We start from the raw sequence: 26167 nt of genomic DNA, 5'->3' as shown, positions 1-26167 counted from the left end.
CGAGGTAGCGAATAGATCTATGGTTGGCTGACCCCACAGGGCCCAAAGTCTGCTGCAAACATTCTTGTGAAGGGTCCACTCTGTGGGGAAGACCTGACCCTTCCGGCTGAGGCGATCTGCCATGACATTCATATCGCCCTGAATGAGCCTCGTTACCAGCGTGAGCTTTCGATCTTTTGACCAAATGAGGAGGTCCCTTGCGATCTCGAACAACTTCCTCGAATGAGTCCCTCCCTGCTTGGAGATGTAAGCCAAGGCTGTGGTGTAGTCGGAGTTCACCTCCACCACCTTGTTAAGCTGGAGGGACTTGAAGTTTATCAAGGCCAAATGAACTGCCAACAACTCCTTGCAATAGATGTGAAGTGTCCTTTGCTCCTGATTCCATGTTCCCGAGCATTCCTGTCCGTCCAGTGTCGCACCCCAGCCCGTGTCCGATGCGTCCGAGAAGAGACGGTGGTCGGAGGTCTGAACAGCCAAAGGTAGACCTTCCTTGAGAAGAAAGCTGTTCTTCCACCACGTTAGAGTAGACCTCATCTCTTCGGAAACAGGAACTGAGCCCGTCTCTAGCGTCATGTCCTTTATCCAGTGAGCAGCTAGATGATACTGAAGGGGGCGGAGGTGGAGTCTCCCTAACTCGATGAACAGGGCCAGCGATGAAAGTGTCCCTGTTAGACTCATCCACTGCCTGACTAAGCATCGGTTCCTTCTCAGCATGCTCTGGATGCATTCTAGGGCTTGGAAGATCCTTGGGGCCGACGGACAAGTCCGAAAAGCTCGACTCTGAAGATCCATACCCAAGGAGACAATGGTCTGGGATGGAACGAGCTGAGACTCCTCAAAATTGACCAGGAGGCCCAGTTCCTTGGTCAGATCCATAGTCCATTTGAAAATCTCCAGACAGCGACGACTTGAGGGAGCTCTTAAAAGCCAGTCGTCTGACGGAGCCGGACACAAGATCATGATACTGCTGCACAGTCTGTAAACTGTCAATCATGGGCAAGCGAGGAAGTACAGTGACAACCCGAATCTGTCTAGACTGTCTGGGTCGTACAGACAACTCCTTAACGGGTTGCTGAGGTTGCCGCACTGCGTCACAACAAGTCCCTTCTGTTGGTTGTTGAACGTCTTCCCCGTGACACATTGACTCCGTAAACAAAAAATCCTCTAACAAGGACTAAGCTTGGACTGCATGTCATGCAACACAGCTCAAGGTCTATGGGAGCAGGTGTGGTAACAGACGGGATTAGCGGCTGAAGTGTAACCATTACCTTCCCTGTAAGCATGTTATGCTTAAATAAAAGTCCATAAGAGGTTATGCAGCTAAAGGCTCCCTCCAAATGACAGAGTCCTCAAGGGAATATCAGAAGGAGGGAGAAAAGAACTTTCTCATCTACAGGGACCTTATCCTAGAAAAGCTAAGTTCTCTGAGTGAGGGTTCACTGGTGCAAAGCAGCAGACTAGAAGGCAACGTTATGAAACTGCTTGACAGTCTAGTGAGTTGGCAACAACCCAAGATGTGTTGAGAAGCATGCGGTAAGGTATGCAGAGCATGATGTATGCAGAGTATGCTGTATGCAGAGCATGCTGTATGCAGAGCATGCTGAATGCAGAGCATGCTGTATGCAGAGCATGTTGTATGCAGAGCATGCTGAATGCAGAGCATGCTGAATGCTGAGCATGTAGTAAGCAGAGCCTGCTGAAAGGAAAGCAGAGCGTGTGCATGGCGTTTAACATTTCTCAGAAATTCCATGACCAGTGCTAGAGTGCTTTATGCATGCTTGCATGGGGTTTAAACCATGGTATGCTGAACAGCAGAGTCAGAACGAGCTGGAACAACAATAGTGTGGTTTCCTCTTCAAGACTCCGATGAGGGAACACCTGAGGCTCAGTCTGCAAAGGCTGAATAAAAGACAAGCAGAAGGAAGGCGCATGGGTGGAGGAGGCTGACTCCTAGCATGAGTGGTTGAACCCAAGGGTTGCGCTTGCTGAGCGGTTGGCGGAAGCGGAGTAGCAAGTTCCAGTTCCTGTGGTGTGAGCGGAGCGCGATGAGGAAGAGGCTGCGCAGAACAAGGTAAATGTCTCGCAAGCTGAGGCTCCTGAGGCGCAAGGCTAAGGTGTTGTGGTGCTTGCCTTATGGAGGGTTGAGCTCGCTGCAGCAAGAGCTGAGGAAACTGACTCATGGACGGGAGAGGTTGTTGTACCTCAACCGAGTGTTGCATCACTGGTGGAGCAGCAAGTGGAGGCAGAGGAAGAGAGGTATAATCCTCCTGATCCCAATGTAAAGGTTGCCTTAAGAAAGGCGGAGGCTGAACACCACAGGGAACAGCAAACTCAGCACGTGTCTCAACATCGTACGCCTGGCAGGTGGAACTGCTGGCAGGTGGTACTGCGATCAGGCGGAGCGAGTGTAGGTGGAGGGAGTGTAGGCGGAGGCGGAGGAGCAACACTCTCAGCCCGACACTCACGCATCAAGTCCGAAAGCTGTGCTTGCATGGACTGTAGTAGAGTCCACAACATCATACGCCTGGCAGATGGTACTGTGATCAGGCGGAGCGAGTGTAGGAGGAGGGAGTGTAGGCGGAGGCGGAGGAGCAACACTCTCAGCCCGACACTCACTCATCAAGTCCGAAAGCTGTGCTTGCATGGACTGTAGTAGAGTTCACAACATCGTACGCCTGGCAGATGGTGCTGCGACCAGGCGGAGCAGGTGCAGGCTGGGCGAGCACAGGCGGAGCAGGTGCAGGCTGGGCGAGCACAGGCGGAGCAGGTGCAGGCTGGGCGAGCACAGGCGGAGCAGGTGCAGGCTGGGCGAGCACAGGCGGAGCGAGAACAGGTGGAGGGAGTGTAGGCGGAGGAGGAGGTGCAACACTCTCAGCCCGACACTCACGCATCAAGACCGAAAGTTGTGACTGTATGGACTGCAGTAGAGTTAACTTGGGGTCGGCAGACACTAAGTTCTGCTGAGGTAAAGCCTTAACAGCAGAGATCTGTTGTGGCAGAACCTTACTCCTCTTAGGCGGAGTGTAATCAATTGATGACTGAGGAGAGTCAGAGCTAACCCAATGACTGCATTCGGGTTGTGAACTTTAACTTCGTACGTCTGGCATAGGTCTGGACTTAACGTTTAAGAAGTCTTGAGACCTGAGACCAGCGTTACTCTGCCTTTATTTTCTCCCCTAATCTCTTCTGCAGACGAGCAAAATAAGGGCTCAATCGTCTGCGGGTGGGAGTGACGGTCTCGGTAAGACACGCCCACAACCACCGAGAATACTTCTGTGCGCCGATCAAGGCCTGCTGAACCCTTATGCCCTTCGACATTGCTTCTCCCCTGGGCTTGGGAGCTTGCAAGAGGTCCCGGACTGGGAGGACGACTGGCGCGCACAAAAGTACCCTCACGCACTAATCACTTATCACTTTGATTTCTGTTTGCACTTATTTCACTGAACTCGAAACTTTAAGTGGTTTGTACCTGAAATACGCAATTCTATCCTTTCTCAAAGTTAGTAATTGCGAAAACAGAATTACAATGTAACAGAAAAATCTAATGAAAGATAATTCAGTGGATGGAAAGAGACTAAACACTAGATCACTCTAGAAACGTTTAGTTTCTTCCCCTAAAGAGACTAGGGAGAAGAGCAAAAAACGATAACGACGTTACTCGTACGCCTGGCAGGCTTGAATGAAACGTTTATCCTCTTTCTCCCTCCGTCTCTATCTCTCTCTCTCTCTCTTGACTTAGAACCTGAGAGAAGAGCCCAATCATATATATCGTTAAAACATATTATTGTTAAAGGAAAAAAACTGAAAAGTTCCTTTATTAGGATCAAAACCATTAAGTTAAGAAAGAATGAACAAAACGCTAGACACGGTTACTCTTACTGCAACGTGAAACCGTGAACATTCTTTCTCTATCGTAACGATAGAGTGCAAGTTGAACGTTCTGAACGTCAACAACTGCAGAGACAAAACAAAACGTTAGTTCAGCTTTGAAAACAGTACGAGACTGTCAAAGAAAATCTTTCAAACTCTGTGGCGGAAATAGCATAATATGTTAACAGGAGAAACCGAAATGACGGGCTCAAAGTTTATTAACTTCGGTAAAAGACCGCCTACTATTAGGAAGGTCGAATATAAACAAATATAAAAATTAATTTTAATGAGTTTATAATAAAAGGAAGTTAATCGAAGAGGCCTATAAGAGGCGGAGAGATATAAAATAAATCTATAACTTTTGTTAAGCAAAATTAAGAAAGAGAGTCTATACTCTCTTAGACACCAACACTTCCGTCTAAGGGAAGGGTCGGCCATTGAAAAGTGAACGAGAGTTCATACTCTCTCGTCACCAAAATTAATCAAATTAATTCCAAAAGCTAACTAAGCTAATATAGAAGTTTTCCAGTAAAGCGACAGCCGAAATCAAAGAGAAATACTTCACCAAAGTCGTGAAAATACTCCAAGAACATAAGCGTATCCCAGAACGTCTTGCCGGAAGCACGACAGAGGAATAATTGAGGAGGTGTCAACAAGAAGTACTTGAGTACCTGGCCACAGGTGGCGCTGGTAAATACACCCCCTTCTAGTATTGTGATAGCTGGCGTATCCCTCCATAGAATTCTGTCGGGCAACGGAGTTGACAGCTACATGATTATCGGGTAAGTTTAATATTGAAAATATATAGGTAATTAAACTATCGCCTTGCTGACTCTACTTTACAAAATTATCCACATCACAAAAATATGTTTGCACATCAATCCTAATCTTTTAAGTATTGCACAACCAGCAAATAATCATGACTTTAGGAAAACTACTTAGAATGTTATTTACCTCACTGGTCTAAAAAATTGTATCTACCCTAGATACGTATTTAATTTGGACAACTTAAAACTGTCACTAAACTTGCCAGCTATCTGATTCCTCATTACAATTTTGAGGATTATATGCAACTTTAACTAGTGAATTTCTCTGACATGTGGCCAACTATGTTTGGATAAATATATAATGATATTCAAGACTTCCTGATACCTGATATTATGGTAATCATGAACGTGAAGTATACTGAACTATCTGATATTTCTAAATAACATGGAGTTTTACTTTGAAATACCAATAAGCAATTCTATTACTTATTTACACAAGCATGACCTAAATTGTCAACTGTGACAATGTAATTTCAATTATTTCTTATGTAAGGGTCTCAATTTTTTTGCTAGCAAATGAAACCGCTACACTAACAAATGATGCTAGTGACGTAATCTTCTATTACTGAAGAAACTTCTTTTCAATTTCTATGGGATCTTGAGGCAACAATTTGAAGTATTCTTGATCACCATTCTTTCCACTCTATTTTCCCTCATGATAATCATCTGAGGAGTCAAGAAACAAGGTAATTATGTCATGCTACACAAAGATCTGTAGACAAATTATTAACATGCAGACAAAGCTATAACCAGGTCTCAAGCAAAGGAGTATCTAGGCCCTTTCATAAAAAAGAGCAAGTTGGGGCAGGGATTTTTAACCAGCATTGGAAGTCTAGTGTTTTATCAAAAATAATTTTGAAGTTTTATTGGTAAGAATTACAGTAAAAGTTGATGGAATTACCAACGAGATAGTGTATTACTTTGTACTGCCATCAAAAAAGGTATAGTAAAAGCGTACAAAAACCGCTTGTCATTATGACTTGGACCTGGCTATATCTTGTATCCAAGTATTTCAAAATGTTCATATAATCTTTAAAATATCATGAGTCTAGACACTGATTCAAGCCCATTCCTGATTTGACTTCAATTTGCTAAGCAGCTTACTCCCAAAATTAGGTATTATTTTCAAATTAAGTTACTTTGTGCTTTCAGTAACTTACTTTTTCACTATACTTCTCAAATGCCAAACTATTCAATAATATGCACAATAACAGACCCACAAGAGGAATGACACACTGCAGGACCGTTATTTTTTCACTAAAAAAAATTTCTAGAAATATCACACGAATGTACTTTCCAAATTTATCTTATTCTTATAATTGTAGAGAAATGAAGAACACAGAGCAATTGACAGAGACATTATACAACCTTGATTTTTGCCAACACTTATTACTTCTTTTTCATCTCTGTACTGTCCATAATCAATCAACATATTTTGAGTCTGAAAAATTAGCTGTAGTTTTCATTGCATTTAAATAAATATTTCATACTCATGAAACACTTACCTCATTACAATGCTGCATACTGACCATTTACTTTAAAATTTGTAGATCTTCACCTTCAACCATTCCATGTCTTGTGTTAGTTATCCTTAACTTTTTAGAACTTCAAGACTCTTGAATAAACTGCAGTTAACTTTCTGAAATTATGATAAACTATTTAATTTTCATACAATACCTCAAAATATACTATAATAAGGACAATGATATTGATGTAAAGCCAAACTTCAAGTATCTTACATCTAGGAAGGCTCCCCTTACCAAAAGGGTCCGAGTTTCATTGGAGGCACTTAACTCCAAGTTTCATTTGCTCAACGATGAAATGACTAATTTAATAGAAACTGATAGCTGTTATCACCATTATCATCATTTATAATATATGCGAGCTGTCAAAAAGGACTGCTAAATATTTAGATAGATAAGCACGCGCTCACACACACACACAAAACCCCTCTCCTTTTCCTACCACTACGCTAGTTTGGAGAATTTGTGAGATTCTTGTTTTCCATGTGCTTGCCCATCATCGTAACAAAAAGAAATGTATAATAGATTTACATTTGTAGCCAGGCACTTGCTCTTTATTATATAGGGGAGATTATCATCATTATTATTAGCTGGACTTGTCTATATAATTTTCAAGACAATTTAAGATACTGGGGAAAAATAATAAAATTTACCGGAATCAATAGTGGAGAAAATTAATGTGATATTTCCCCCCCTTATTTTCGTCCTAACGTCTTATTTTTCTATTTGCTTTAGCTAACTCCTTAACAAGAGACCTATCACCAGAAGAACCCCTTTAACATATTACCTAAGAATTGAAGCCTAATTTACAGGGATTCTCAATGGTAGGACTTTTGTTTTTAAATTACCTTCCCAAGTGTTACTTTCAACATGATCAACCTGATGATAACTATTCTAAGAGCTACATGCAGCTAGAGTAAATGAATTAATATTGAGACCTTTCCCTAGCTCTGCCCTTTTTATACCTTCTTTAGTTTACAATCTGAAACTATTCATGAGACTTTATGAAATAAAAATGACTAAAGAAACTTAGCCCTCAAAGGGAACATTTTAGTACAATGTACCTATACTCTGCTATGAGCTGTCCAAAGGGAACTTCCTACCCCCAAGAACTCAAAACACTGCAAAAATTTTCTACTTTCAGGATGATATGTCAACAAAAGATACAAAAGCTATGGCCAATACGAATGCTTTATTCCAGTAAATCTTAGGGTTTTAAGTGTGGTCATTTGATGGACAGAACTGGATCTGGATGATGATGGCCATCTTAGTTGCATCTTTTATCTCTTACATGTTTATTATTTCTATCCGGCTAGCTTAGATTTCTCAAGGAAGCCTAATTTTGTGTGCAGCTAACACACCTCTTCAGGCTTTAATTTCTTACTAGGCAATTACCAACATGCAATTTGACTGCTGTAAAAAAAAAAGCTTGCTTACCAGAGGGATGCTCACTTTAGAAGAAGAATGATAAATTTGGAAATAATTTGTATTTTCTCAACTATAAAAACCTGGAGCTCTACAGTGGATACATTTCAGTGACGGTTGAAACTATCCATGAGACTAAGCGAGGTGTGACTACCCACCACTAGTTAGCAGGGGGAATACAGGGTATCTAGCTTACACTCCTCCTGGTAACATTAAGTCACTTAAATTGCAGGCAGGACTTCTTGGGGGACTAGGTGATGGCGGAAGAAGTATATGTAAAGACCTCAAAGTTTGTATTGTTAGGAAACAAAAATTATTTACAATTTTGTCATTTGTTCCAGCACTATAAACAAATCATTTCACTCTTTACAGCAAAGACTCCCATTATGTGGGTGGAAGTTCTAAACCAACTGGCTGGTTCCTGTCCTGGAGTGCGACTGTACTTGGCACATGCTGTTTAGAGACACTCTGCCACCTTGCTAAATCTCAACATCTGAGAGAAGTCAACAGCCTAAGCAATCTGTGCAATGGTGCGTGAACTAAGCAAGGGATTTTGACGAAGGAAAAATTTATTTCTGGGCGAGGGACCTGTGTCGCCCAGTGAAATGCTCCTTACAGCACCATTTCTAAGGTATAAATACTGCTAAATATACCAGAGAAAAAAGTTGCATGGAATTCCGGGAATATACCCAGCTCACTCACCCTTATAGGGTGTCGGTATAATAACTGGGGCGTGTTAAAACAACTATCAGAGGTCCCTTACCAATTAGTCTTCTCCTTCCTCAACATCCCCCGTACTACGAGGTGCCGTTCTCTACGGCTACTGCCCGCCCCCCCCTCTTAGAGGTAAGTTCTGCACTTAACCTAGACATTGCCTGACCACCTCATTTAGAGATCAGAGGCCACAAATATATATATGTATATATACAAGGTTGAACAAGGGACAATGTACCCAACCACAGTCAGAAGAGGTCAGCTTGGAGTTTCTCTGATGCTGAAATCCCCAGAGAGGCAAGAATGAAGAACAAAAAGGCCAGTCACTCACTCATTCACTCCTGACTTACTACCCGGTAACGTTTGCCTTCAACCAACTGTTAGTTGTCCTACAGGGGAGCCGAGGTGCTTTAGACCACGTTTTGTGCAGCCACCACAGGACCTATTGATATGGTATCAAGGTGTTCTTGTGGGTTACATCTTCCAGGTAATGAGCCATGAGGGTCACTTGACGCTTCAACCCACCCGCCAGTAAAACCTGTCACAGTAATTCTTTTCGAACACCAGGGAGGCGTTAGCACCCATGACGTTGCAAGCTCTGGGTCTACGGTTGAGATTGGAGTCCGAGTTTGCGCGGCTAGTTTGATCGCCTATTGAATCCACGCAGAGATGGTGTTCTTGGTGATCCTCCTATTGACCCTATCCATATGCAAATAGTCTGCTGGCCTGTAGACGAGCTCTTGCAGTTTGCTTGAGATACTTCTTCAGCGCCCTCACAGGGCATAGTAACAGCTGATCTGGGTCATCCGTTACAAAACACTCTCAATCCAGACAGGCCCGAACTTAGGAACTGCTACAGGGGGATTTTGAGTCTTTGCAAAAAGCTCAGGGATGGAGCCGAGTGCCACTTGCCCCAAATACCCTTGAAAGGGCGAGATCGTATGACCGACCACATAGCTCACCAACTCTTCACAGAGGCCAGTGCTAACAGAAAATCCATCCTTAAGATCGTCAAGGTATGATGACTGCTCTTTTTAGTACGCAAATTACGTACATGTGAGGAAGGGGGTGTGACTTCTAACCGAGGGAACGTGCTTGAAACTTTGTATGAGGAACAACATTCAATTGAGGAGGAAATTTTAATTCTACTCAATCTACAAAGGCCAAGCAGTAGCCTTTCACCGCCAGGACCGAGCAGAATTTTTCTTCCCAATAAAAAAAAAAAATCTGCTATTACTGGGAAAGTGGCACTGAGAATAGCGATGCCCCTTCCGGGACACCAATCATAAAAGTTAGCCAACTTTGCCTGATAGTCTGCAGAAGACGACTCCCTGAGGTATCCTGACATTCTTTAAACGACCGGTTGTGAAAAGCCTCACGTTGAGAAGAGTTGCTGGCTAACCTCTAGGCATGAAGCCATAGTTAAGCTACTGCTTTGTGGAATATCTTTACATCTGGTTGTTCGAGTAGATCATGAAGTGGTGAGAGCCCTCTCAGAACCTCTCTGAGCAGATGAGGAAGGTCCAGGAATCACACTGCATACTGCCACAGAGCTATTTAGGGCAATAGAGTTTTAGCGATGCCCTTACCTTATTCAGACGCCTCCTTATTAGGCAGAAGGGGGGAGGAGGGGGGAATGTGTAGACGTCCATGATGCAACACTGGTGTTGGAAGGCATCTTTCTAGATTGCCTAGGGATCTGGTACTAAGGAGCAGTATACCTATCGTCGTTTAGCTTCAAGAAGCTATGCTCCAGAGAGCAACCACCAGGGAGAAGGGCACCTTTCAAGCGAACGAGAAGGCTTCCTGCCACCTGGGGGCTGACATCCAAGCAGCGCGCACTGCTTCCCCTCAACATGCTGAGCAAGCTAAGGATAAAGATAAAAATGATATTTTCATAATTAAATAAATTTTTGAATATACTTACCCGCTGGTTATATAAAAGAGCTTAAGTCCCCTGACGCCAGGGCAGAAAATTCAAATCTCGCGCTATCGAAGATACGGCAGGTGTACCAACCGCACCCTAGCGGTAGAACAGGTGGAACCACACACCATCTCCAGTTCTTCCATGCCTCATAGCCATACCATAGGTAGTCTCTAGAGGGGAGGAGGGTGGGTGTTAAATTTATATAACCAGCGGGTAAGTATATTCAAAAATTTATTTTATTATGAAAATATAATTTTTAAATATAAAACTTACCCGCTGGTTATATAAAAGAGCTGATTGACACCCCTTGGTGGCGGATCAAAGACAGCTACATATAGAAAATTCACTTAAGGGTTACATACAATAAACTTAAGCGGTTCTCACCTGATAAGGATGCTGACAGCAATGATACTCTGCCTCATTTCGTCCGCTATCCTTAAGAGATCCAGTAATCCACTCGGGCTGAAAATCTCTAGGAGCTGTCAAACGGTACAACCACCTATAACATGACAGAACCTCAACCACTACCCTTGTTCCGGGTGCACTCAAGGAACAAATTGACCACCTAACCAAATCAAAGATTGCGGAAGACTGACGCCCAATCTCCACAAACAACCATAACAAACGAGTTCCAAGAGATAGAAAAGGGGTATTAGGAAAAAGGGAACGTAGTGGTAGATCATTCACCTACTATCGCATTTGCCGCTATAAAAGGACCCAACGTAAAAAAGTCCTCATAGCGAGTCTGAACATTCTTCAAATAATGGGATGCAAAAACAGACTTACTTCTCCAAAATGTTGTATCCATCAGACTTTGCAGAGAACGGTTCTGTTTAAAGGCCACTGAAGTCGCTACCGCTCTGACTTCATGTGTCTTGACTTTGAGGAGCCTCTGATCTGACTCATCACACTGAGCATGAGCTTCTCGAATCAACAATCTAACGAAAAAAGACAAGGCATTCTTAGACATGGGCATCGAGGGTTTCCGGACTGCACACCACAGAGCGTCTGAGTTACCTCTCAGATTCTTAGTCCTGTCCACATAAAGCCGTAGCGCTCTAACTGGACAGAGAACCCTTTCCAATTCACCGCCAGCCAAATCAGAAAGGTTAGAAATCTCGAAGGATTTGGGCCATGGCCGAGAAGGGTTTTCATTCTTGGCCAGAAACCCCAGTTGCAAAGAACAAATGGCTTTTCCATTCCGAAAACCAATGTTCCTGCTTAAAGCGTGTGCCTCACTAACTCTTTTTCACAGTGGCGAGGGTAACCAGAAAAAGGGTTTTCAAGGTTAAGTCCTTAAATGAAGCCGAGTGTAAAGGCTCAAATCTGTCACTCATGAGAAATTTAAGGACAACATCCAAATTCCAGGTGATGGGAGCTGTTTGAATCTTCTTGGTCGTATCAAAAGACCTAAGTAAATCTCGTAGATCTTTATTATTAGAAAGGTCTAGGTTCCTGTGTCGAAAAACCGTCGCCAACATACTCCTGTAACCTTTAATAGTAGATGACGAGAAGTTATGCTTAACTTTAAGGTCCAAGAAAAAATCTGCTATTTGGGAAAGCGAGGTACTGGAAGAGGAAATCGTGTTAGTCCTACACCACTCCCTGAACAACTCCCACTTGGACTGATACACCTTGATGGTTGAAGACCTTCTTGCCCTTGCAATTGCCTTGGCTGCCTTCTTCGAAAATCCTCTAGCTCTAGCGAGTTTTTCGATAGTCTGAAGGCAGTCAGACGTAGAGCTCGGAGGTTTTGATGATTTCGGGCCAAGTGAGGTTCTCTGAGAAGATCGGGTCTCATGGGAAGGCTTCTCGGAACATCCACCATCCATTCCAGTACCTCTGGAAACCAGCTCCTTGACGGCCAGAACGGAGCTATCAGTGTCATTCTGGTCTCCTCGTGCGAAATGAACTTCTGAATCACTTTGTAAAGGATCTTGAACGGAGGGAAAGCATAAACCTCCATGTGTGACCAGTTCATCAGAAAAGCGTCTATGTGCAAAGCTTCGGGGTCTGGAACCGGAGAGCAGTAACACACTAGCCGTTTGGTCTTCGCAGTGGCAAAGAGATCCACGAGAGGTCGACCCCATAACCGCCACAGACTCTTGCAGATGTCCGGGTGCAGAATCCATTCTGTGGAGAGAACCTGACCTTTCCTGCTGAGTCTGTCTGCGCTCACATTGTTGACCCCCTGGATGAACCGCGTCAAAAGAGTCTCCTTCCTTTCCTCCGCCCAGACGAGAAGCAGTCTTGCAATCTCGTACAGAGGCCAAGAGTGGGTCCCGCCTTGCTTCACAATATAGGCCAGAGCTGTCGTGCTGCCCGCATTGACTTGGACCACCTTGCCCCTGATCTGCTTTTCGAAGCCGATGAGAGCCAGATGAATAGCTAAAAGCTCCTTTTGATTGATGTGGAGAGAGGTTTGCTCCACCGTCCAAGTCCCCGAAAGCTCCTGCTTCTCTAGAGTGGCTCCCCACCCCGAATTGGAGGCGTCGGAACACAACACGAGGTCTGGGCTCCTCTGAGGTAAAGACAAGCCTTCTTTCAGTCTGGGCTCGTTGTCCCACCATTGAAGATGAGACTTGATGGAAGCCGAGATGGGAATGCAATCCCTGTCGAGGCTGTCCCCTTTCTTCCAATGGCGGTTGAGATGAAACTGAAGAGGACGCAAGTACAACCTCCCCATGGTCACGAACTTCTCTAACGACGAGTGTGTCCCCAGAAGGCTCATCCAATCTCTGACGGAGCAAAGATCTCTCTTCAGGAACGTTTGGACTTTTAGGAGGGCTGCTTGGATTCTCACCGACGACGGAAAAGCCCGAAAACTCCGACTGTGAATCTCCATCCCCAAATAAAGAATCTCCTGGGATGGAATCAGTTGTGATTTTTCCGAGCTCACCAGAAGACCCAGTTCTCTGGAGAGATCCAAAGTCATCTTGAGGTCCTTCAAACAACAATCGGCTGAGGAGGCTCTTATCAGCCAATCGTCCAGATACAGAGAGGCCCTGATTCCCCTCGAATGCAGCATGCTTGCCACGTTCAGCATGATCTTGGTAAACAATAGAGGAGCCGTGTAGAGTCCGAAACAAAGAGCCCTGAACTGGAAGACCTTGTTTCCGTCCATGAACCTCGGATAACGTCTGCAGCTGGGATGAATCGGAAGGTGGAAATAGGCATCCTGAAGATCTAAAGAGACCATCCAATCGTCCTTCCTCACAGCTGCCAGAACTGTTTTCTGAGTCTCCATAGTGAACGTCGAGTTCTGGACGTAACCATTTAGCACACTTACGTCCAGAACCGGTCTCCACCTCCCGGAACTCTTGGGTACTAGAAAAAGGCGGTTGTAAAACCCCGGAGACGTAACATCCTGCACTTCCTCTATTGCTTGCTTCTCTAATAAAAGAGACGTCTGCAGAAGCATGGCTTGCTTCTTGGGACCCTCTCTGTATTTGGGCGAAAGATCCACTGGATCTGTGACTAAAGTTGGATTGGCCAGGAAGGGGATCTTGTAGCCTTCCTTTAACACTTGGACGGACCAGGGGTCCGCTCCATTCCTCTCCCAAGCCTCCCAGAAGTGAGTCAACCTGGCACCCACTGCTGGCTGAAGGAAAGGGCAGTCAGACTTTACCTCGGCCGGACTTGCCCCCTCTGCCTCTAGGCTTCCTTCCTTCTGGTTTAAAAGAGCCTCTTCCAGAGGACTTCCCACGAAAGGACTGAGGTCGAAACCCAGAAGATGATTCCTTAGGTTTACGAGAGGAGAATGACGAAGGCAAAACTTTCCTAGTCGAATGAGTAACTAAGTCATGTGTGGCCTTCTGCGTGAGGGCAGTAGCCACCTCGCCTACCAATTCCAGCGGAAATAAGGTATTAGACAAAGGTGCAAAAAGAAGGCCCGTTTTCTGGTAGGGAGACACTCCTGCAGAGAGAAAAGAGCACATCGTGGCCCTTTTCTTGAGAATTCCAGCTGTAAACAAGGCAGCAAGTTCGTTGGAGCCATCCCTCACACCTTTGTCCAAGCAGAACATCAAATGAACCAAACCACTAGTGTCCGTTTCCGTCATATCAGAGACCCTCTTACTCAAAGCCCCCAAAGCCCAGTCCAAGAAATTAAAAACTTGCGAAGGCCCTGAACAGACCTTTAAGCAAATGGTCGAACTCTGGAATGGACCACCAAATCTTCGTTTTCCTTAAGGCAATACGACGAAAAGCATCTACCAAACTTGAAAAATCCCCTTGGGCAGACGAAGGAAAACTCAAGCCCAACACTTCACCAGTCTCGTACCACACACTAGATTTAGAGGCTAACCTAGCGGGAGGAAAGGCAAAGGCCGTCTTGCCAAAAGATTTCTTGGAGTCCAACCAAGAACCCATTAATTTCAAGGCCCGCTTAGAGGATCGAGAAAGAACCATCTTGGTATAAACTGGAACCTTGGTAGCTTTACCTAAGATGAATTCAGAAGGCGGAGAACGAGGGGCCACAGGGGTAAATTGATCCGGGAAAATTCCAGTCAGAATAAGCATAAACTTGCGAAGATCCACAGCATGCTGATAATGCTTCTCCTCCTCATTCTCAGAGAATTCCTCAATAGGATCATCCTCATCTGACTTTTCCTCAGGCTCGTCTTCTGGCAGTGCAGCAACAGCTGCAGCCTGAACCGAAGGAACAAAGTCTGGATGGGACTGCCTGTCAAGGCCAACATCTGCGTCAACCTGATGGGGAGAAGTAGAAGTAGATTGATGCGAAACACGGACGGGTAGACGATCTTCTTCAACCAACAACTGCCTAGACCGCTTCGAATCCGACTGCTGTTGAACAGAAGAACGCTTGAAATCAGAAGGTAACTGTCGAAGATCGCCGAGAGGTCGCGTAAAGTCCGAAGACTGTTGACGCGAACGATCAAAGTAGTCAGGATGTCGACGCGGCGAATCAATGTTTTGACGCGAAGCGTCCAAAAGTTGTTGACGCGGACGATCCACTACCTCAAATCGTTGATGCGTCTCGTCCACTTGTCGACGCCGATGTTCTTCCCCGCGACCAGAATACGAAAACTGGTCAACCAAAACTCTCTGACGCGACTCATCAAAATCAACCTGGCGTTGAACACTATGACTGGGAGACCGCCTAAGCAATAACTCGTCAAGACCAGAGACCATCGAACGCCTGTGCGATAACTGGTCTGACATCGAACGCCCAGACATAACGCCAACACCTGGTTGATAAGAATCCATCAACGACGAGAGTTGTTCCTTCATAGACACAAGTGCAGACCATTTCGGATCAACAGAACTCCTTAAAGGAAGATTCGCACCAACGTCATCACGCATTTCGGGGGAAGAAAGCCAATCCGATGGAAGAGGGGGTGCATGAATAGTAACAAGGTCCGAATCGGAAGGAATCATATCCACACGAACACGGTGATCTGTACGTTTGGCCGGAGTGCAGGCGATGGGAGAACGGAAACGTTCCGGTGAACCCCACGAACTACATCCTGGACGAACAGGCGATTCCCGACGCTGTGAAACATCATGCGTCCATTTAAGCGGTCTTGACGCGCGACGCCAGATCTCACTCCCCGACCCTTCATCGGAAGACGGGGATAACGCATGAACCTCACCTTTCCTACGATGAGGGTGAACGACCTGAGCTACGGCAACAGGAACGTTCGAGGGGACGTCTGAACGATTGATGACGCTTCTCGTTCCCTTAAGCCGTTCGACATTACTTCTCCCATGGGTTCGAGAGCTCGAAAGAGGTCTTAGGCTAGGTGAACGACAAGATCGTGCAGACGCACCCTCCGCAACACTAAACACATTAGCAACACTTGTCACAACACCGAGAGAGTCACGATTTTTCGGTACAACATCAGACACTGAAACACTTTCCACAGTTCCGATAGAATCACGGTTTTTCAATACCTTTAACTCGGAAAAAAATTGTATTTCTATCGGCTGCTAAGGACTCTACTTTCTCACCAAGAGACAAAATAGCAGTAAACATGTCTTTCATAGTAGGTTCCTGATCTACCACCACAGGGGAAGGAATAGGATTAAGAACAGGTACATTAGGCAAGGCTCTATACACAGATCGGGAAGAACTACGCCTAACTCTATCTCTCTCTAGTCTCCTAACATAACGATCGAAAGTAACAAAATCATCATCAGTTAAGGAAAGACACTCATTACACCTATCATCTAATGAACAAAATTTACCCCTACATTTCACACAAATAGTATGAGGATCAATAGATCCTTTAGGAAGTCGAGTACGACAACCTTCACTAACACACCTAAGCTGAGCAGGGGAGGAGTCGGCCATTTTGAATGCTAACGTGAGAGACCGACGAGCAAAAAGTAAGGGATATATCAATAAAGAAAATCTCAAACAAAAAGATTTCAAGGTAAGAAACAAGGGAAAATAATCAACGATAGCTTAAACTCAAAAAAGAACGTTGTACATCACCAAACATCTCCCAAGAGAGTAAAACACGAGAGCGAACTTCTATATGTCAGCCAGCTATGACGGCAGAGAGAAGAACTGGAGATGGTGTGTGGTTCCACCTGTTCTACCGGTAGGGTGCGGTTGGTACACCTGGCGTATCTTCGATAGCGCGAGATTTGAATTTTCTGCCCTGGCGTCTGGGGACTTCGGCTCTTTTATATAACCAGCGGGTAAGTTTTATATTTAAAAAAAGAAAGCTGCAGCTACGAACATACTTGAAGCTAGTTTCTGGGTTGACCCAGGAGGGATCCCCCCGACATGAAACACGACAGGTAGTCATCTGCAACTGGTCGAGCAGAAGCAGAGGTCGTTACAGGCGGACACACGAGGGAATCCTTTGTTAAATAACCTCTGAAATCTCAGGGACTAAGACCAAAGTCAATCCTTGGGGAGGCAGCAGTGTGCTCTTGCCATGTCCCTATCCGAAGGACCTCATGCAGTTGTTCCTTACACAGGAAACCCGTAAGCTTCAAAGAAAGCCAGAGCTGATGCACAAAGTCAGGGGAAAGATATTCCCCTACAGGTGAGGGCAGCATTGCTTTTCTAGGGAAAACAAAGGAGTCCTCAGAATTACAATGTTGTCTAGGGGGTGAAAGGGCCACCACTCTTACTCAATTCCCAGAAGAGACCAATCAAGCAGAGTAAGAGTGACAGAAACAAGCCAGATGGCGAGGTTTCTTCACCTATGAGGATAAACTTAATTGAAAGAATTCCTCTTGGCTTCCTCTTTCCGCTACTACCATATCGTTACAACTGGAAAGAGGCCACTCTCTACACTCACCATAAGGGATTCCTGCGACAGGAGTGACACCTCCATGCAGGAAAAGATTTTGAGGATCCATCTCCACGGCTGACATAAAGGGGCTGCAATGGCACCCTAATGTGTCAGGACAAACCTGCATGGTGATGGACTGGGTACAATCACCCTGAGAGAAAAAGGAACAGGAAAGTTTTTAAAAGTATAAGCAAGTTTGTAATTATTCGGAATGAGTAAATAGGTTGACAGGAAATAATGACAACACATCTGCTCTCCACCGAGTCAAAATGAAAAGTGATGCCAGGTTACATGCGCAAATGAAAGCGCGGTGTCCGGACCACCACCCTTACTAGCGCTGGGTAGTTACACCATCTCCTAAGCATATGTAGTTATTACTTGCTAAGCTACACCCTAGTTGGAAAAGCAGGATGCTATAAGACCAAGGGCTCCAACAGGGAAAATAGCCCTGTGAGGAAACAAAATAAGGAAAAACTACACAAGAAATTTAAGAACAATAACATTAAAATAAGTCTTTCATATATCAACTATAAAAACTTCAAAATAACGAGGATGAGAAAAAAGATAGAATAGAGTGCCAGAGTGTAACCTCAAGCAAGAGGTCTCTAACCCAAGACAGCGGAAGACCATGGTACAGAAGCCATGGCACTACCCAAGACTAGAGAACAATGGTTTGATGTTGGAGTGTCCTTCTCCTAGAAAAGCTGCTTACAATAGCTAGTCTCTCTCTTCTACCCCTACCAAGAGGTAAGTAGACACTGAACAATAACAATGCAGCAGTTAACCTCTTGAGAGAAGAAGAATTGTTTGGTAATTTCACTTTGGTTAAGTGTATGAGGAAAGAGGAGAACGTGTAAAGAACAGGCCAGACTATTGTTACATGTCGGCAAAGATGAAATGAGCCGTAACCAGAGAGAGGGATACAATGTAGTACTGTCTGGCCAGTCAAAGGACCCAATAACTCTCTAGCGGTAGTTTCTCAATGGGTGGCTGATGCCTTGGCCAACCAACTACCTGTAAATACTTATGGTAATTAAAAGACAGCATCTAAATATTTTCAAATAAAATAATGAAACTATGTTCGGGAATGAATAATACAAGACAAAAAAAATACCCTTGATAAAAAAACCTTGCATAAATACTGATACCCCAACATGACTGGTAGAAACACTTTCCCTTCCAACTCTTCCCAACAGACTAATTACTAATGCATTACTATTAGTCAGATACCCTGAAAGTTTAATAAATATCTTCAGATGGCCTGTTATTTTTTATTGCCATGTCTGTTAGAAATTCTTAGTGGGGAGTTTTAGAAATAGAAATTAATTGCTTCAGCAGACTGAATTATGCTGTCCAAGGGAGGTGCCTCTTTACCCAACAGCTTTAGATTTATCAGTGTCTTACCTCTAAATATTGTGGATCCGATGACAAAAAAGGCCACCTGAAGCCTTAGATAGCTTTTCCATGTGATGATTTGATTTCAATATGCATTCTTAGTTCTTGGTATTGCCTGTCAAGGCAAAAAAATCTGCCTGAAAAAAAGAAATCTGTCATTAAATCCTGGTAAGTCTTAGTTACCTTAAATTTCATGAAACTCTTGTATAACACCTTTTCTCTTGTGTGCTCTTCTAGAAATGTTAAAATAGTTAAAACTGAAATGCTATTACTATTAGATTATCTCCTTTCAAAGCATTGTCATGGGAAAGGATCATATCTTCGATATTGTTCAACTTGAGAAAATTCTTGAAACTGAATTTAAGGGGTAGTTGGAAGCGGAGGTTAACATGTGACTAGAGTCATCCTTACCCAAGAAGATAAAAGGTTTACAGACAATGTTCATAGTTGCTACATAAATTTCTTAATGCCCTTTTGCAAAGAATATCTGCTATGTACAGTGCATACTTCTAATGAGAATTTACATCTATGTTCACTTGACAATTACTTGAATTATGCAGACAAACACCGATGCAAATTAAAATTTCATAGTTCCTTCAATTTATTCAAGTAATCTTTACCATTTGATCCCAGACCAGCCATCTCGCCTTATTATAGCCTCCATAAAGACATGAATTTCCCGACCACTTCAATATTCTTGGAATTTTTTACCCTCACATATGAGATGATTGTGATCAGGCACCTTTTCTAATTTGGTTTATCATTTAACGAGTCACTTGATCTGGAAGGCCATTCAAGACGATGCGCAAGGGGAATAATCCTACAATTATTGAGGGAGAACTTTGGACTTCTCTCAAAGAATGCTGTTGCAACTCTGATCGATTTAACACTAAATAAACTACTAACCACCTCAATAACTATAGTCCATTTCTTTTAGCGAGTCATATTTGCACCGACTCGCAGCGGTGCCCTTTTAGCTCGTTAAAGTTTCCTGATCGCTGATTGGTTGGACAAGATAATTCTAACCAATCAGCGACCAGGAAACTTTTCCGAGCTAAAAGGGCACCGTTGCGAGTCGGTGCAAATATGACTCGCTAAAAGAAATGGACTATAGTTATTTTTTGCTCTATCCATAGACACCCCTTTTATGACCTTGTATTGACAGACTTCAATGAATGATTATTACTACTTTTAAAATCCTGATTGGTTTTGTATTACCTGGGTTTACTTTTATTTCCTAGGTTTAGCTATTTCAAGCACATTCAAGGATGGTTATGTCCTAACAAAACAATCTCTTTGGGAAGCTAAAACCTATCATTACTAAATACTTTACACTCACCTATGGAAGAAATACACGTGCAAAGCCTGGTTCCTTCCAATTTCCTGGTATATATTGTGCTTTCTATTAGCACCTGCAGGGATCAATCATAGAGACTGGGTTGTCCGTGGTTTGTAGCGTTTCTATCCACATCTGTCTCGCAATTGGGCACTCTGCCGAGCAGGTGCAAAGAACTTATGCCTTGTTCACATATTCCTCTATCTTTTCTTGTAGTACTCCTTTTTTTCATCCATCTTTCCTGCTATACCTTACTTGGTCCAAACTTCCTTTTAATCAGAGATGGTACACTGATCTTTTTGTATGAGTTGTCAAGTTCCATTTTCACTAGACCAGGTTTTCATCTTTTTTCATGACTTTATGAACCATGGTTATAATTCCAATGCACTTTTCTACTCTTTTTCTCAAGTTATTACAATAATAGTTCCTCTTTCATTTGTCCTAGGCCTCCCACGGTTCATTCCATAGTAGTACATATTCAACAGAACTATCACACCACTCAAGGGGCTAAGCTTCTTGGCTTATAATTACAGAAATTTTTACCACTTTCTATTAATTGAGTGCTTTCTGTTGTGGAACATTCTTTTCAATATACTTTCAATTTTTGTTTCCTATCATATTATAACATACCTATAACTCTCAACTTTTTACTTATTTTTCATGTTCCCGTTTATTTGATTTGAGTCTCTTCGGCTCTGCACTGAATAGAGATCTCAAGTTTTCCTCTTGTTCTACATCACTTAATATGTATTAATTCCTTTGTAATCCTTAGGAACATGATTGCGTCTATAAAACCTTGTATGGTTTATGGTTCTTATCTTGGAAATTCTCCAACAGGTTATTCAATAGATTTTACAAGTGACAGTACAGACAATTTGGAACCAATTGTTATTCCTTGCTTAATACACTACATTCATTTAACCCACAGCAAAAATTTAGTACTTGAGTTAAGGCCCTTATAAAGGACATTTTACTTAACTCACCTTAGCACATAACATGTTTATGAGATAACTGTGAACCTTATATTGTATCTGAATATATTTCTATTTGCATCAATAATTTTACATATTTTGTAAGTTTGCTGCATCTAAATAGTGAGAAAAAAAATCTGATAATAATTTGATGTGAAATATGTCCAATAGCACCAAAGGGAGTAAAAATATTTAGTAAAAGAAAATGTTCAGTGGCGCTCAAAGGATTAACTAATCATGTCTCCTACTGCTACTATAGGTCCTTGAGACTGATCATCCCTAAACTCTGCCTACTCTGAAAACGTAGCCATTGCAGTTGAGGGGTTAACAAATATTCCCTTCATCATTTTACCATCTCTGAATCAAATTACTTTACTACCATTGCTTATGACTTCAAACACTCCATTGCACTGTCAAAGTCCATGGGTAAAGTTCAAGGTAATAATGGTAATTAATGGGAGTTTTATCATATGTGACCCCAGGTTGACCTGTCCTCCACACTGATATCTGCTTATTGATTCTTTTATCTTTACCATTTTTATCAATTTTTTAATATCAAATTGACTAATTCAAGAAATGTGATAAACTCCTCTGCTTTCAAATTACATTTTCCACTTTTTGTTAATGAGCTATGGTAATTTTCCTTTTGTTTTATTTGGCCAACCTACAGTCAATATCTGCAGTCAAAGCATTTGGCCCTATGATTGACTACCATATGTCCTTGTAGTTGGTCCTCACCTGACACTACTACCAGCTCTTGATCTGGCTGTATAGTCAACTCTCACATGGCTCCAAGATCAGCTCTCATCTAGCCTTAATATCGGCTGTCATCTAGTACTAGGATTAGCCTCCATACGATCCTAAGTGGCCTCGTCTTTGGCCCTACCTGGCCTTGCCATGACCCTACTGTATGCCCTTATTTTCCCAAGTCATTGGCCCTACAGTAGGCCCTCATTTGGGCTTGCCATTGGCCCTTATCTGGCCTTAGGAGAATCGGCCCTCATTCTGGCCCTACAGTAGACCCTGTCGTATGAGCTGTAGTGTCCACAATTTTGACCATGGTAGTTCCCCGCATGTTCATCTATGTCAAACTACATTTATTACGAGAGATTGGCTATTGATCCATCGAGTCTTCGTCTCTACTGAAGCGACTTTTCCCTTCTATCAGAGCTTGTTTAGTTTATGAGGTCTGCTTTGTGCATGTTCCAAATGCTCTCATCCCCAGGTGTCCAAATGCTCTTATTCATAGATTTTTGCTAGTTGCTATACTAATAAACATGTAAAAGAAATGTCACTATAGAAAGCAAATCTTATCTGGTGCCTTGAATGTTCTCATTCGCAGATGTCCATTAGCAGTTTTGTTAATTTTTTCATTCGCAGGTGTCAATGTTCTCATTCCCCGATGTCGGAAAGTTCTCATTCGTAGATTTTTGCCAGTTTCTATATCATTGAACCTGTAAAAGAAACATCCATGTAGACAGCAGTTCTTATCTGGATGAGAGGATATAGCATAAATCACCCCTTAAACCAATATGATTAGGTTTGATAAAGCAAGTGTCAATTGCATGAAATTCCAGTATATCTTAAAATATGGTAATCAGGAACCTAAAAAGTGATACAAAGATGAATTTCATTTTTCATGCCAAACCATAGACATTTCATCTATTATTAAGTTTTCATTCAGAAGCCCTTGGAACAAGACAAACAGCCACATTATTAAGGAACACAATATTACCTTAAATAAACCCCTGTAATCTTGGTTGATTCTCTTTAAGTCATTTAACCATTTCACAACGAGGCAGCAGATCGGCTAATCGAGATATCTTACTGAAATTGACAAGTATAGATAATCCACGTATAATTTTGTCTTTGGTTTGAAATAAAAGCACCTTTCTGTTGAGAACATGTACCTTTAAATACTTATCAATATCCTGTCAGCCAAATGTCTGAGATGAATATATACCAACCCCAAAATATAATTACAATGGTTTCATTTGTATGTACTAGTTAGTTGAAATAAATTCCACTTCTAAATGGGTTAACATATTTAAAACTACGATTTTGTTTAGTGCATGCATATATTTTTTGGTCAAACAATCTCTACATAAAAATTGCAATTCAACCAAGCTTCTACAGTGATTAGTTCTTACGAGTACTTTGTTTTTATACATATAAACTATAAAAATGACAATTTCGTAGATAATTTGTATTTTTCCTAACCATACAAACCTTAGCTATTTAATATGGGTATTACTTTCGGAATAGCTGAAATGACGAGCCATTAGAATTTTAACGAGGGTTTACTACCCTCTTGCTAACTAGCAAGGGGGTAGTAAACCCCTCCCCCTCTCACACACCTGTGACTAGCTCACTTTGCTTAGAGGTAGGACTTCCCGGGGGATAGGGCTGGCAGGCAAATTTGATTAAATAGCTAAGGTTTGTATGGTTAGGAAAAATACAAATTATCTACGAATTTGTCATTTGTTCCGTAACCGAAATACAAACCACGCTATTTAATATGGGTGACTTAAACCTTGGGTAGGGTGGTAAGTCCCAGCCGTTACCGACTTTTGGCTTTTTGCCCAGGGACTCAGTATCTGAGTGTGTCAGTGCTCAAGATAAGGAGTCCCTGCACCTCGCAAGTGCCTTCCTCTGCAAGGACCACGGCCTACGTAAGCTTGTGTGCGAAGGAATGAAGTGTGACTCGTCCTAGGAAGTTGACCTGAAGTCCTTTAGATGGAATTCTAGGATAGGACGTTCCCAATACCACCTCGTAAGGGTATGGGGACATGACAGTATTATCTTAATACTAGGAACACAAGGAAACGTGGTTTACCTGCAGTGGTTTGAGGTCAGCTGTGCAGAGAACTCAGGATGCTGCTTTCCCCAAGAGAGGGGAGAATGAAGAAAAGAATAAGGGCCAGGCATACCTTTTCATTCATGCAGACTAAAACTGGGTAACAATGCCCTCAACCTTCTGCTACTTGTCCATTAAGGAGCCTGAGGTTTAAACCAGCTGTTGTGCAGCCACCACAGGGCCGATAGAAAACGTATCAAGCCTCCTGTGGGTCACGTCTTGCAGGTAGTGGGCTGTGAAGGTCGTTTGACACTTCCACAACCCTGCTTGTAAAACCTGCATCACTGAGTAATTCTTCTTGAATGCCAGGGACGTAGCAATGCCTCTGAAATCATGTGCTCTAGGGCAACGTGACGGAGGAGGGTAGGGATTCAGGGAATGATGGATAACCCTGCGAATCCACGCTGAGATTGTATTCTTAGTGACCCTCCTCTTCATCCTTCCCGTGCTCATGAACAATGCTTGCACCCAAGGATGAATTGCAGCTGTTCTCTTAAGATAGAGCCTCAGACTCCTTACTGGGCACAGTAGGAGATGGTCTGAATCATGTTACAGAACGGAGACTCGAAATCCGGAAAGAGTCAAACCGAGGGTCCGGCAATCCTGGATTTTGAGTCTTAGCAACAAACACAGGGACGAATCTGAACGTTACCTCCCCACATCCCCTTGAATGGGCGATGTCATACGAGAGACCATGAAGTTCGCTAACTCGCTTGTCTTCCAAGTAAGGTGGCGATCAGAAGCCTGGCGTAATGGTTCGAAAGGAGGTCTCTTAAGAGACCTGAGGACTCGAACCACGTTCCATGGAGGTGGTCTCACTTCGACTGAGGGCAGGTAAGTTCATAACTTCGTTTGAGTAGAGAAAGTTCCAGCGAAGAGGAAATGTCCATTACTTTGAGCCTGAAGGCAAGACTTAAGGCTGAGCGATAGCCTTTCACTGCCGGGACGGAAAGGCGCATTTCTTCCCACAAATACACGAGTAACTCTGCTATTGTTGGTATAGTGGCATCGAGTGGAGAGATACCCCTTCCACGACACCAACCACAGAAGACTTTCCACTTTGCCTGGTAGACCCCTGAGGATGACTTTCGCACGTGTCGAGACATCCTTTCAGCAACTTGTTGCGAAAAGCCCCTCTCTGTGAGGAGACGCTGGATAGTCTCCAAGCGTGAAGCCGCAGCGATGCCAAGGCTTTGTGGAAGATGTTGGCACGTGGTTGTCTGAGTAGCTTGTGTCGAGGAGGAAGTTCTCTCGGGAGTTCTGTCAGAAGCTGCAGAAGGTCCGGGAACCACTGCGTGATGCCATAGCGGAGCTATCAAGGTCATCGAAAGGTTGACAGATTCTGGTCTTGTTGAGTACCCTTCTCATCAGACAGAACGGGGAAAAGGCGTAAACGTCAATGTTGTCCCACCGTTATTGGAAGGCATCTTGCCAGAGTGCCTTGGGGTCCGGGACTGGGGAGCAGTACAGCGGAAGCTTGAAATTCAAAGCTGTTGCGAACAGATCCACGGTCGGGGAACCCCACAAAGTCAGGACTTTGTTGGCTACTAGACGATCCAAAGACCACTCGGTACTCACTATCTCAGATGCCTTGCTCAGACTGTCGGTGAGCACATTCCTCTTGTCTAGAATGAAGCGAGCTGATAGTGGAATCGAGTGGACTTCGGTCCATCTATTATCTCTACTGCAAGATGGGATAGCTGCTCTGAAAAGGTACCTCCCTGCTTGTGTTGATGTAAGCCACTACCGTGGTGTTGTCGCTCACCACCACCATGGAGTGACCCGCCAGGTATTGTTGGAACTGTTGAAGTGCCAGGTATACAGCCTTCATTTCTAGCAGGTTTACGTGGAGGCACTTTTCTGATTCTGACCAGAGGCCTGAGGTCCTGTGGTTCAGAACATGGGGCCCCCACCCTTTTATTGAGGCATCCGAGAACAGCATCAAATCCAGGGGGAGGACGAGAAGATCCACTCCCTTTCGTAGGTTTTCGTCCGTCACCCACCACAGAAGGTCCGTCCGTTCCGCAGGACCCATAGGGACCAAGACG

At 43.5% G+C, this 26167-nt stretch overlaps 1 long non-coding RNA gene across 3 annotated transcripts in view; it reads right to left on the bottom strand.

Moving 5' to 3' along the window:
* Window positions 1-4674: 4674 nt before the first annotated feature.
* LOC137655861 (uncharacterized) overlaps window positions 4675-26167 on the bottom strand; it is an 81401-nt gene continuing 59908 nt past the window's right edge. For 2 of the 3 annotated variants that reach the window (XR_011046888.1, XR_011046886.1), the window contains exons 4-7: window positions 20295-22716; window positions 18965-19092; window positions 6203-6336; window positions 4675-5363 (exon numbers count right to left, since the gene is read on the bottom strand). This is a non-coding gene — a long non-coding RNA (uncharacterized lncRNA). Of the gene's footprint in view, window positions 5364-6202; window positions 6337-18964; window positions 19093-20294; window positions 22717-22997; window positions 23090-26167 lie in introns of all 3 variants that reach the window. The other variant, XR_011046887.1, reaches the window with a different exon arrangement.

This window comes from Palaemon carinicauda, chromosome 16 (genome assembly GCF_036898095.1).
Source record: "Palaemon carinicauda isolate YSFRI2023 chromosome 16, ASM3689809v2, whole genome shotgun sequence".
Lineage (NCBI taxonomy): Eukaryota > Metazoa > Arthropoda > Malacostraca > Decapoda > Palaemonidae > Palaemon > Palaemon carinicauda.
The sequence above is the reverse complement of the archived record's forward strand: the minus strand, read 5'-3'. Positions and strand labels throughout refer to the sequence as shown.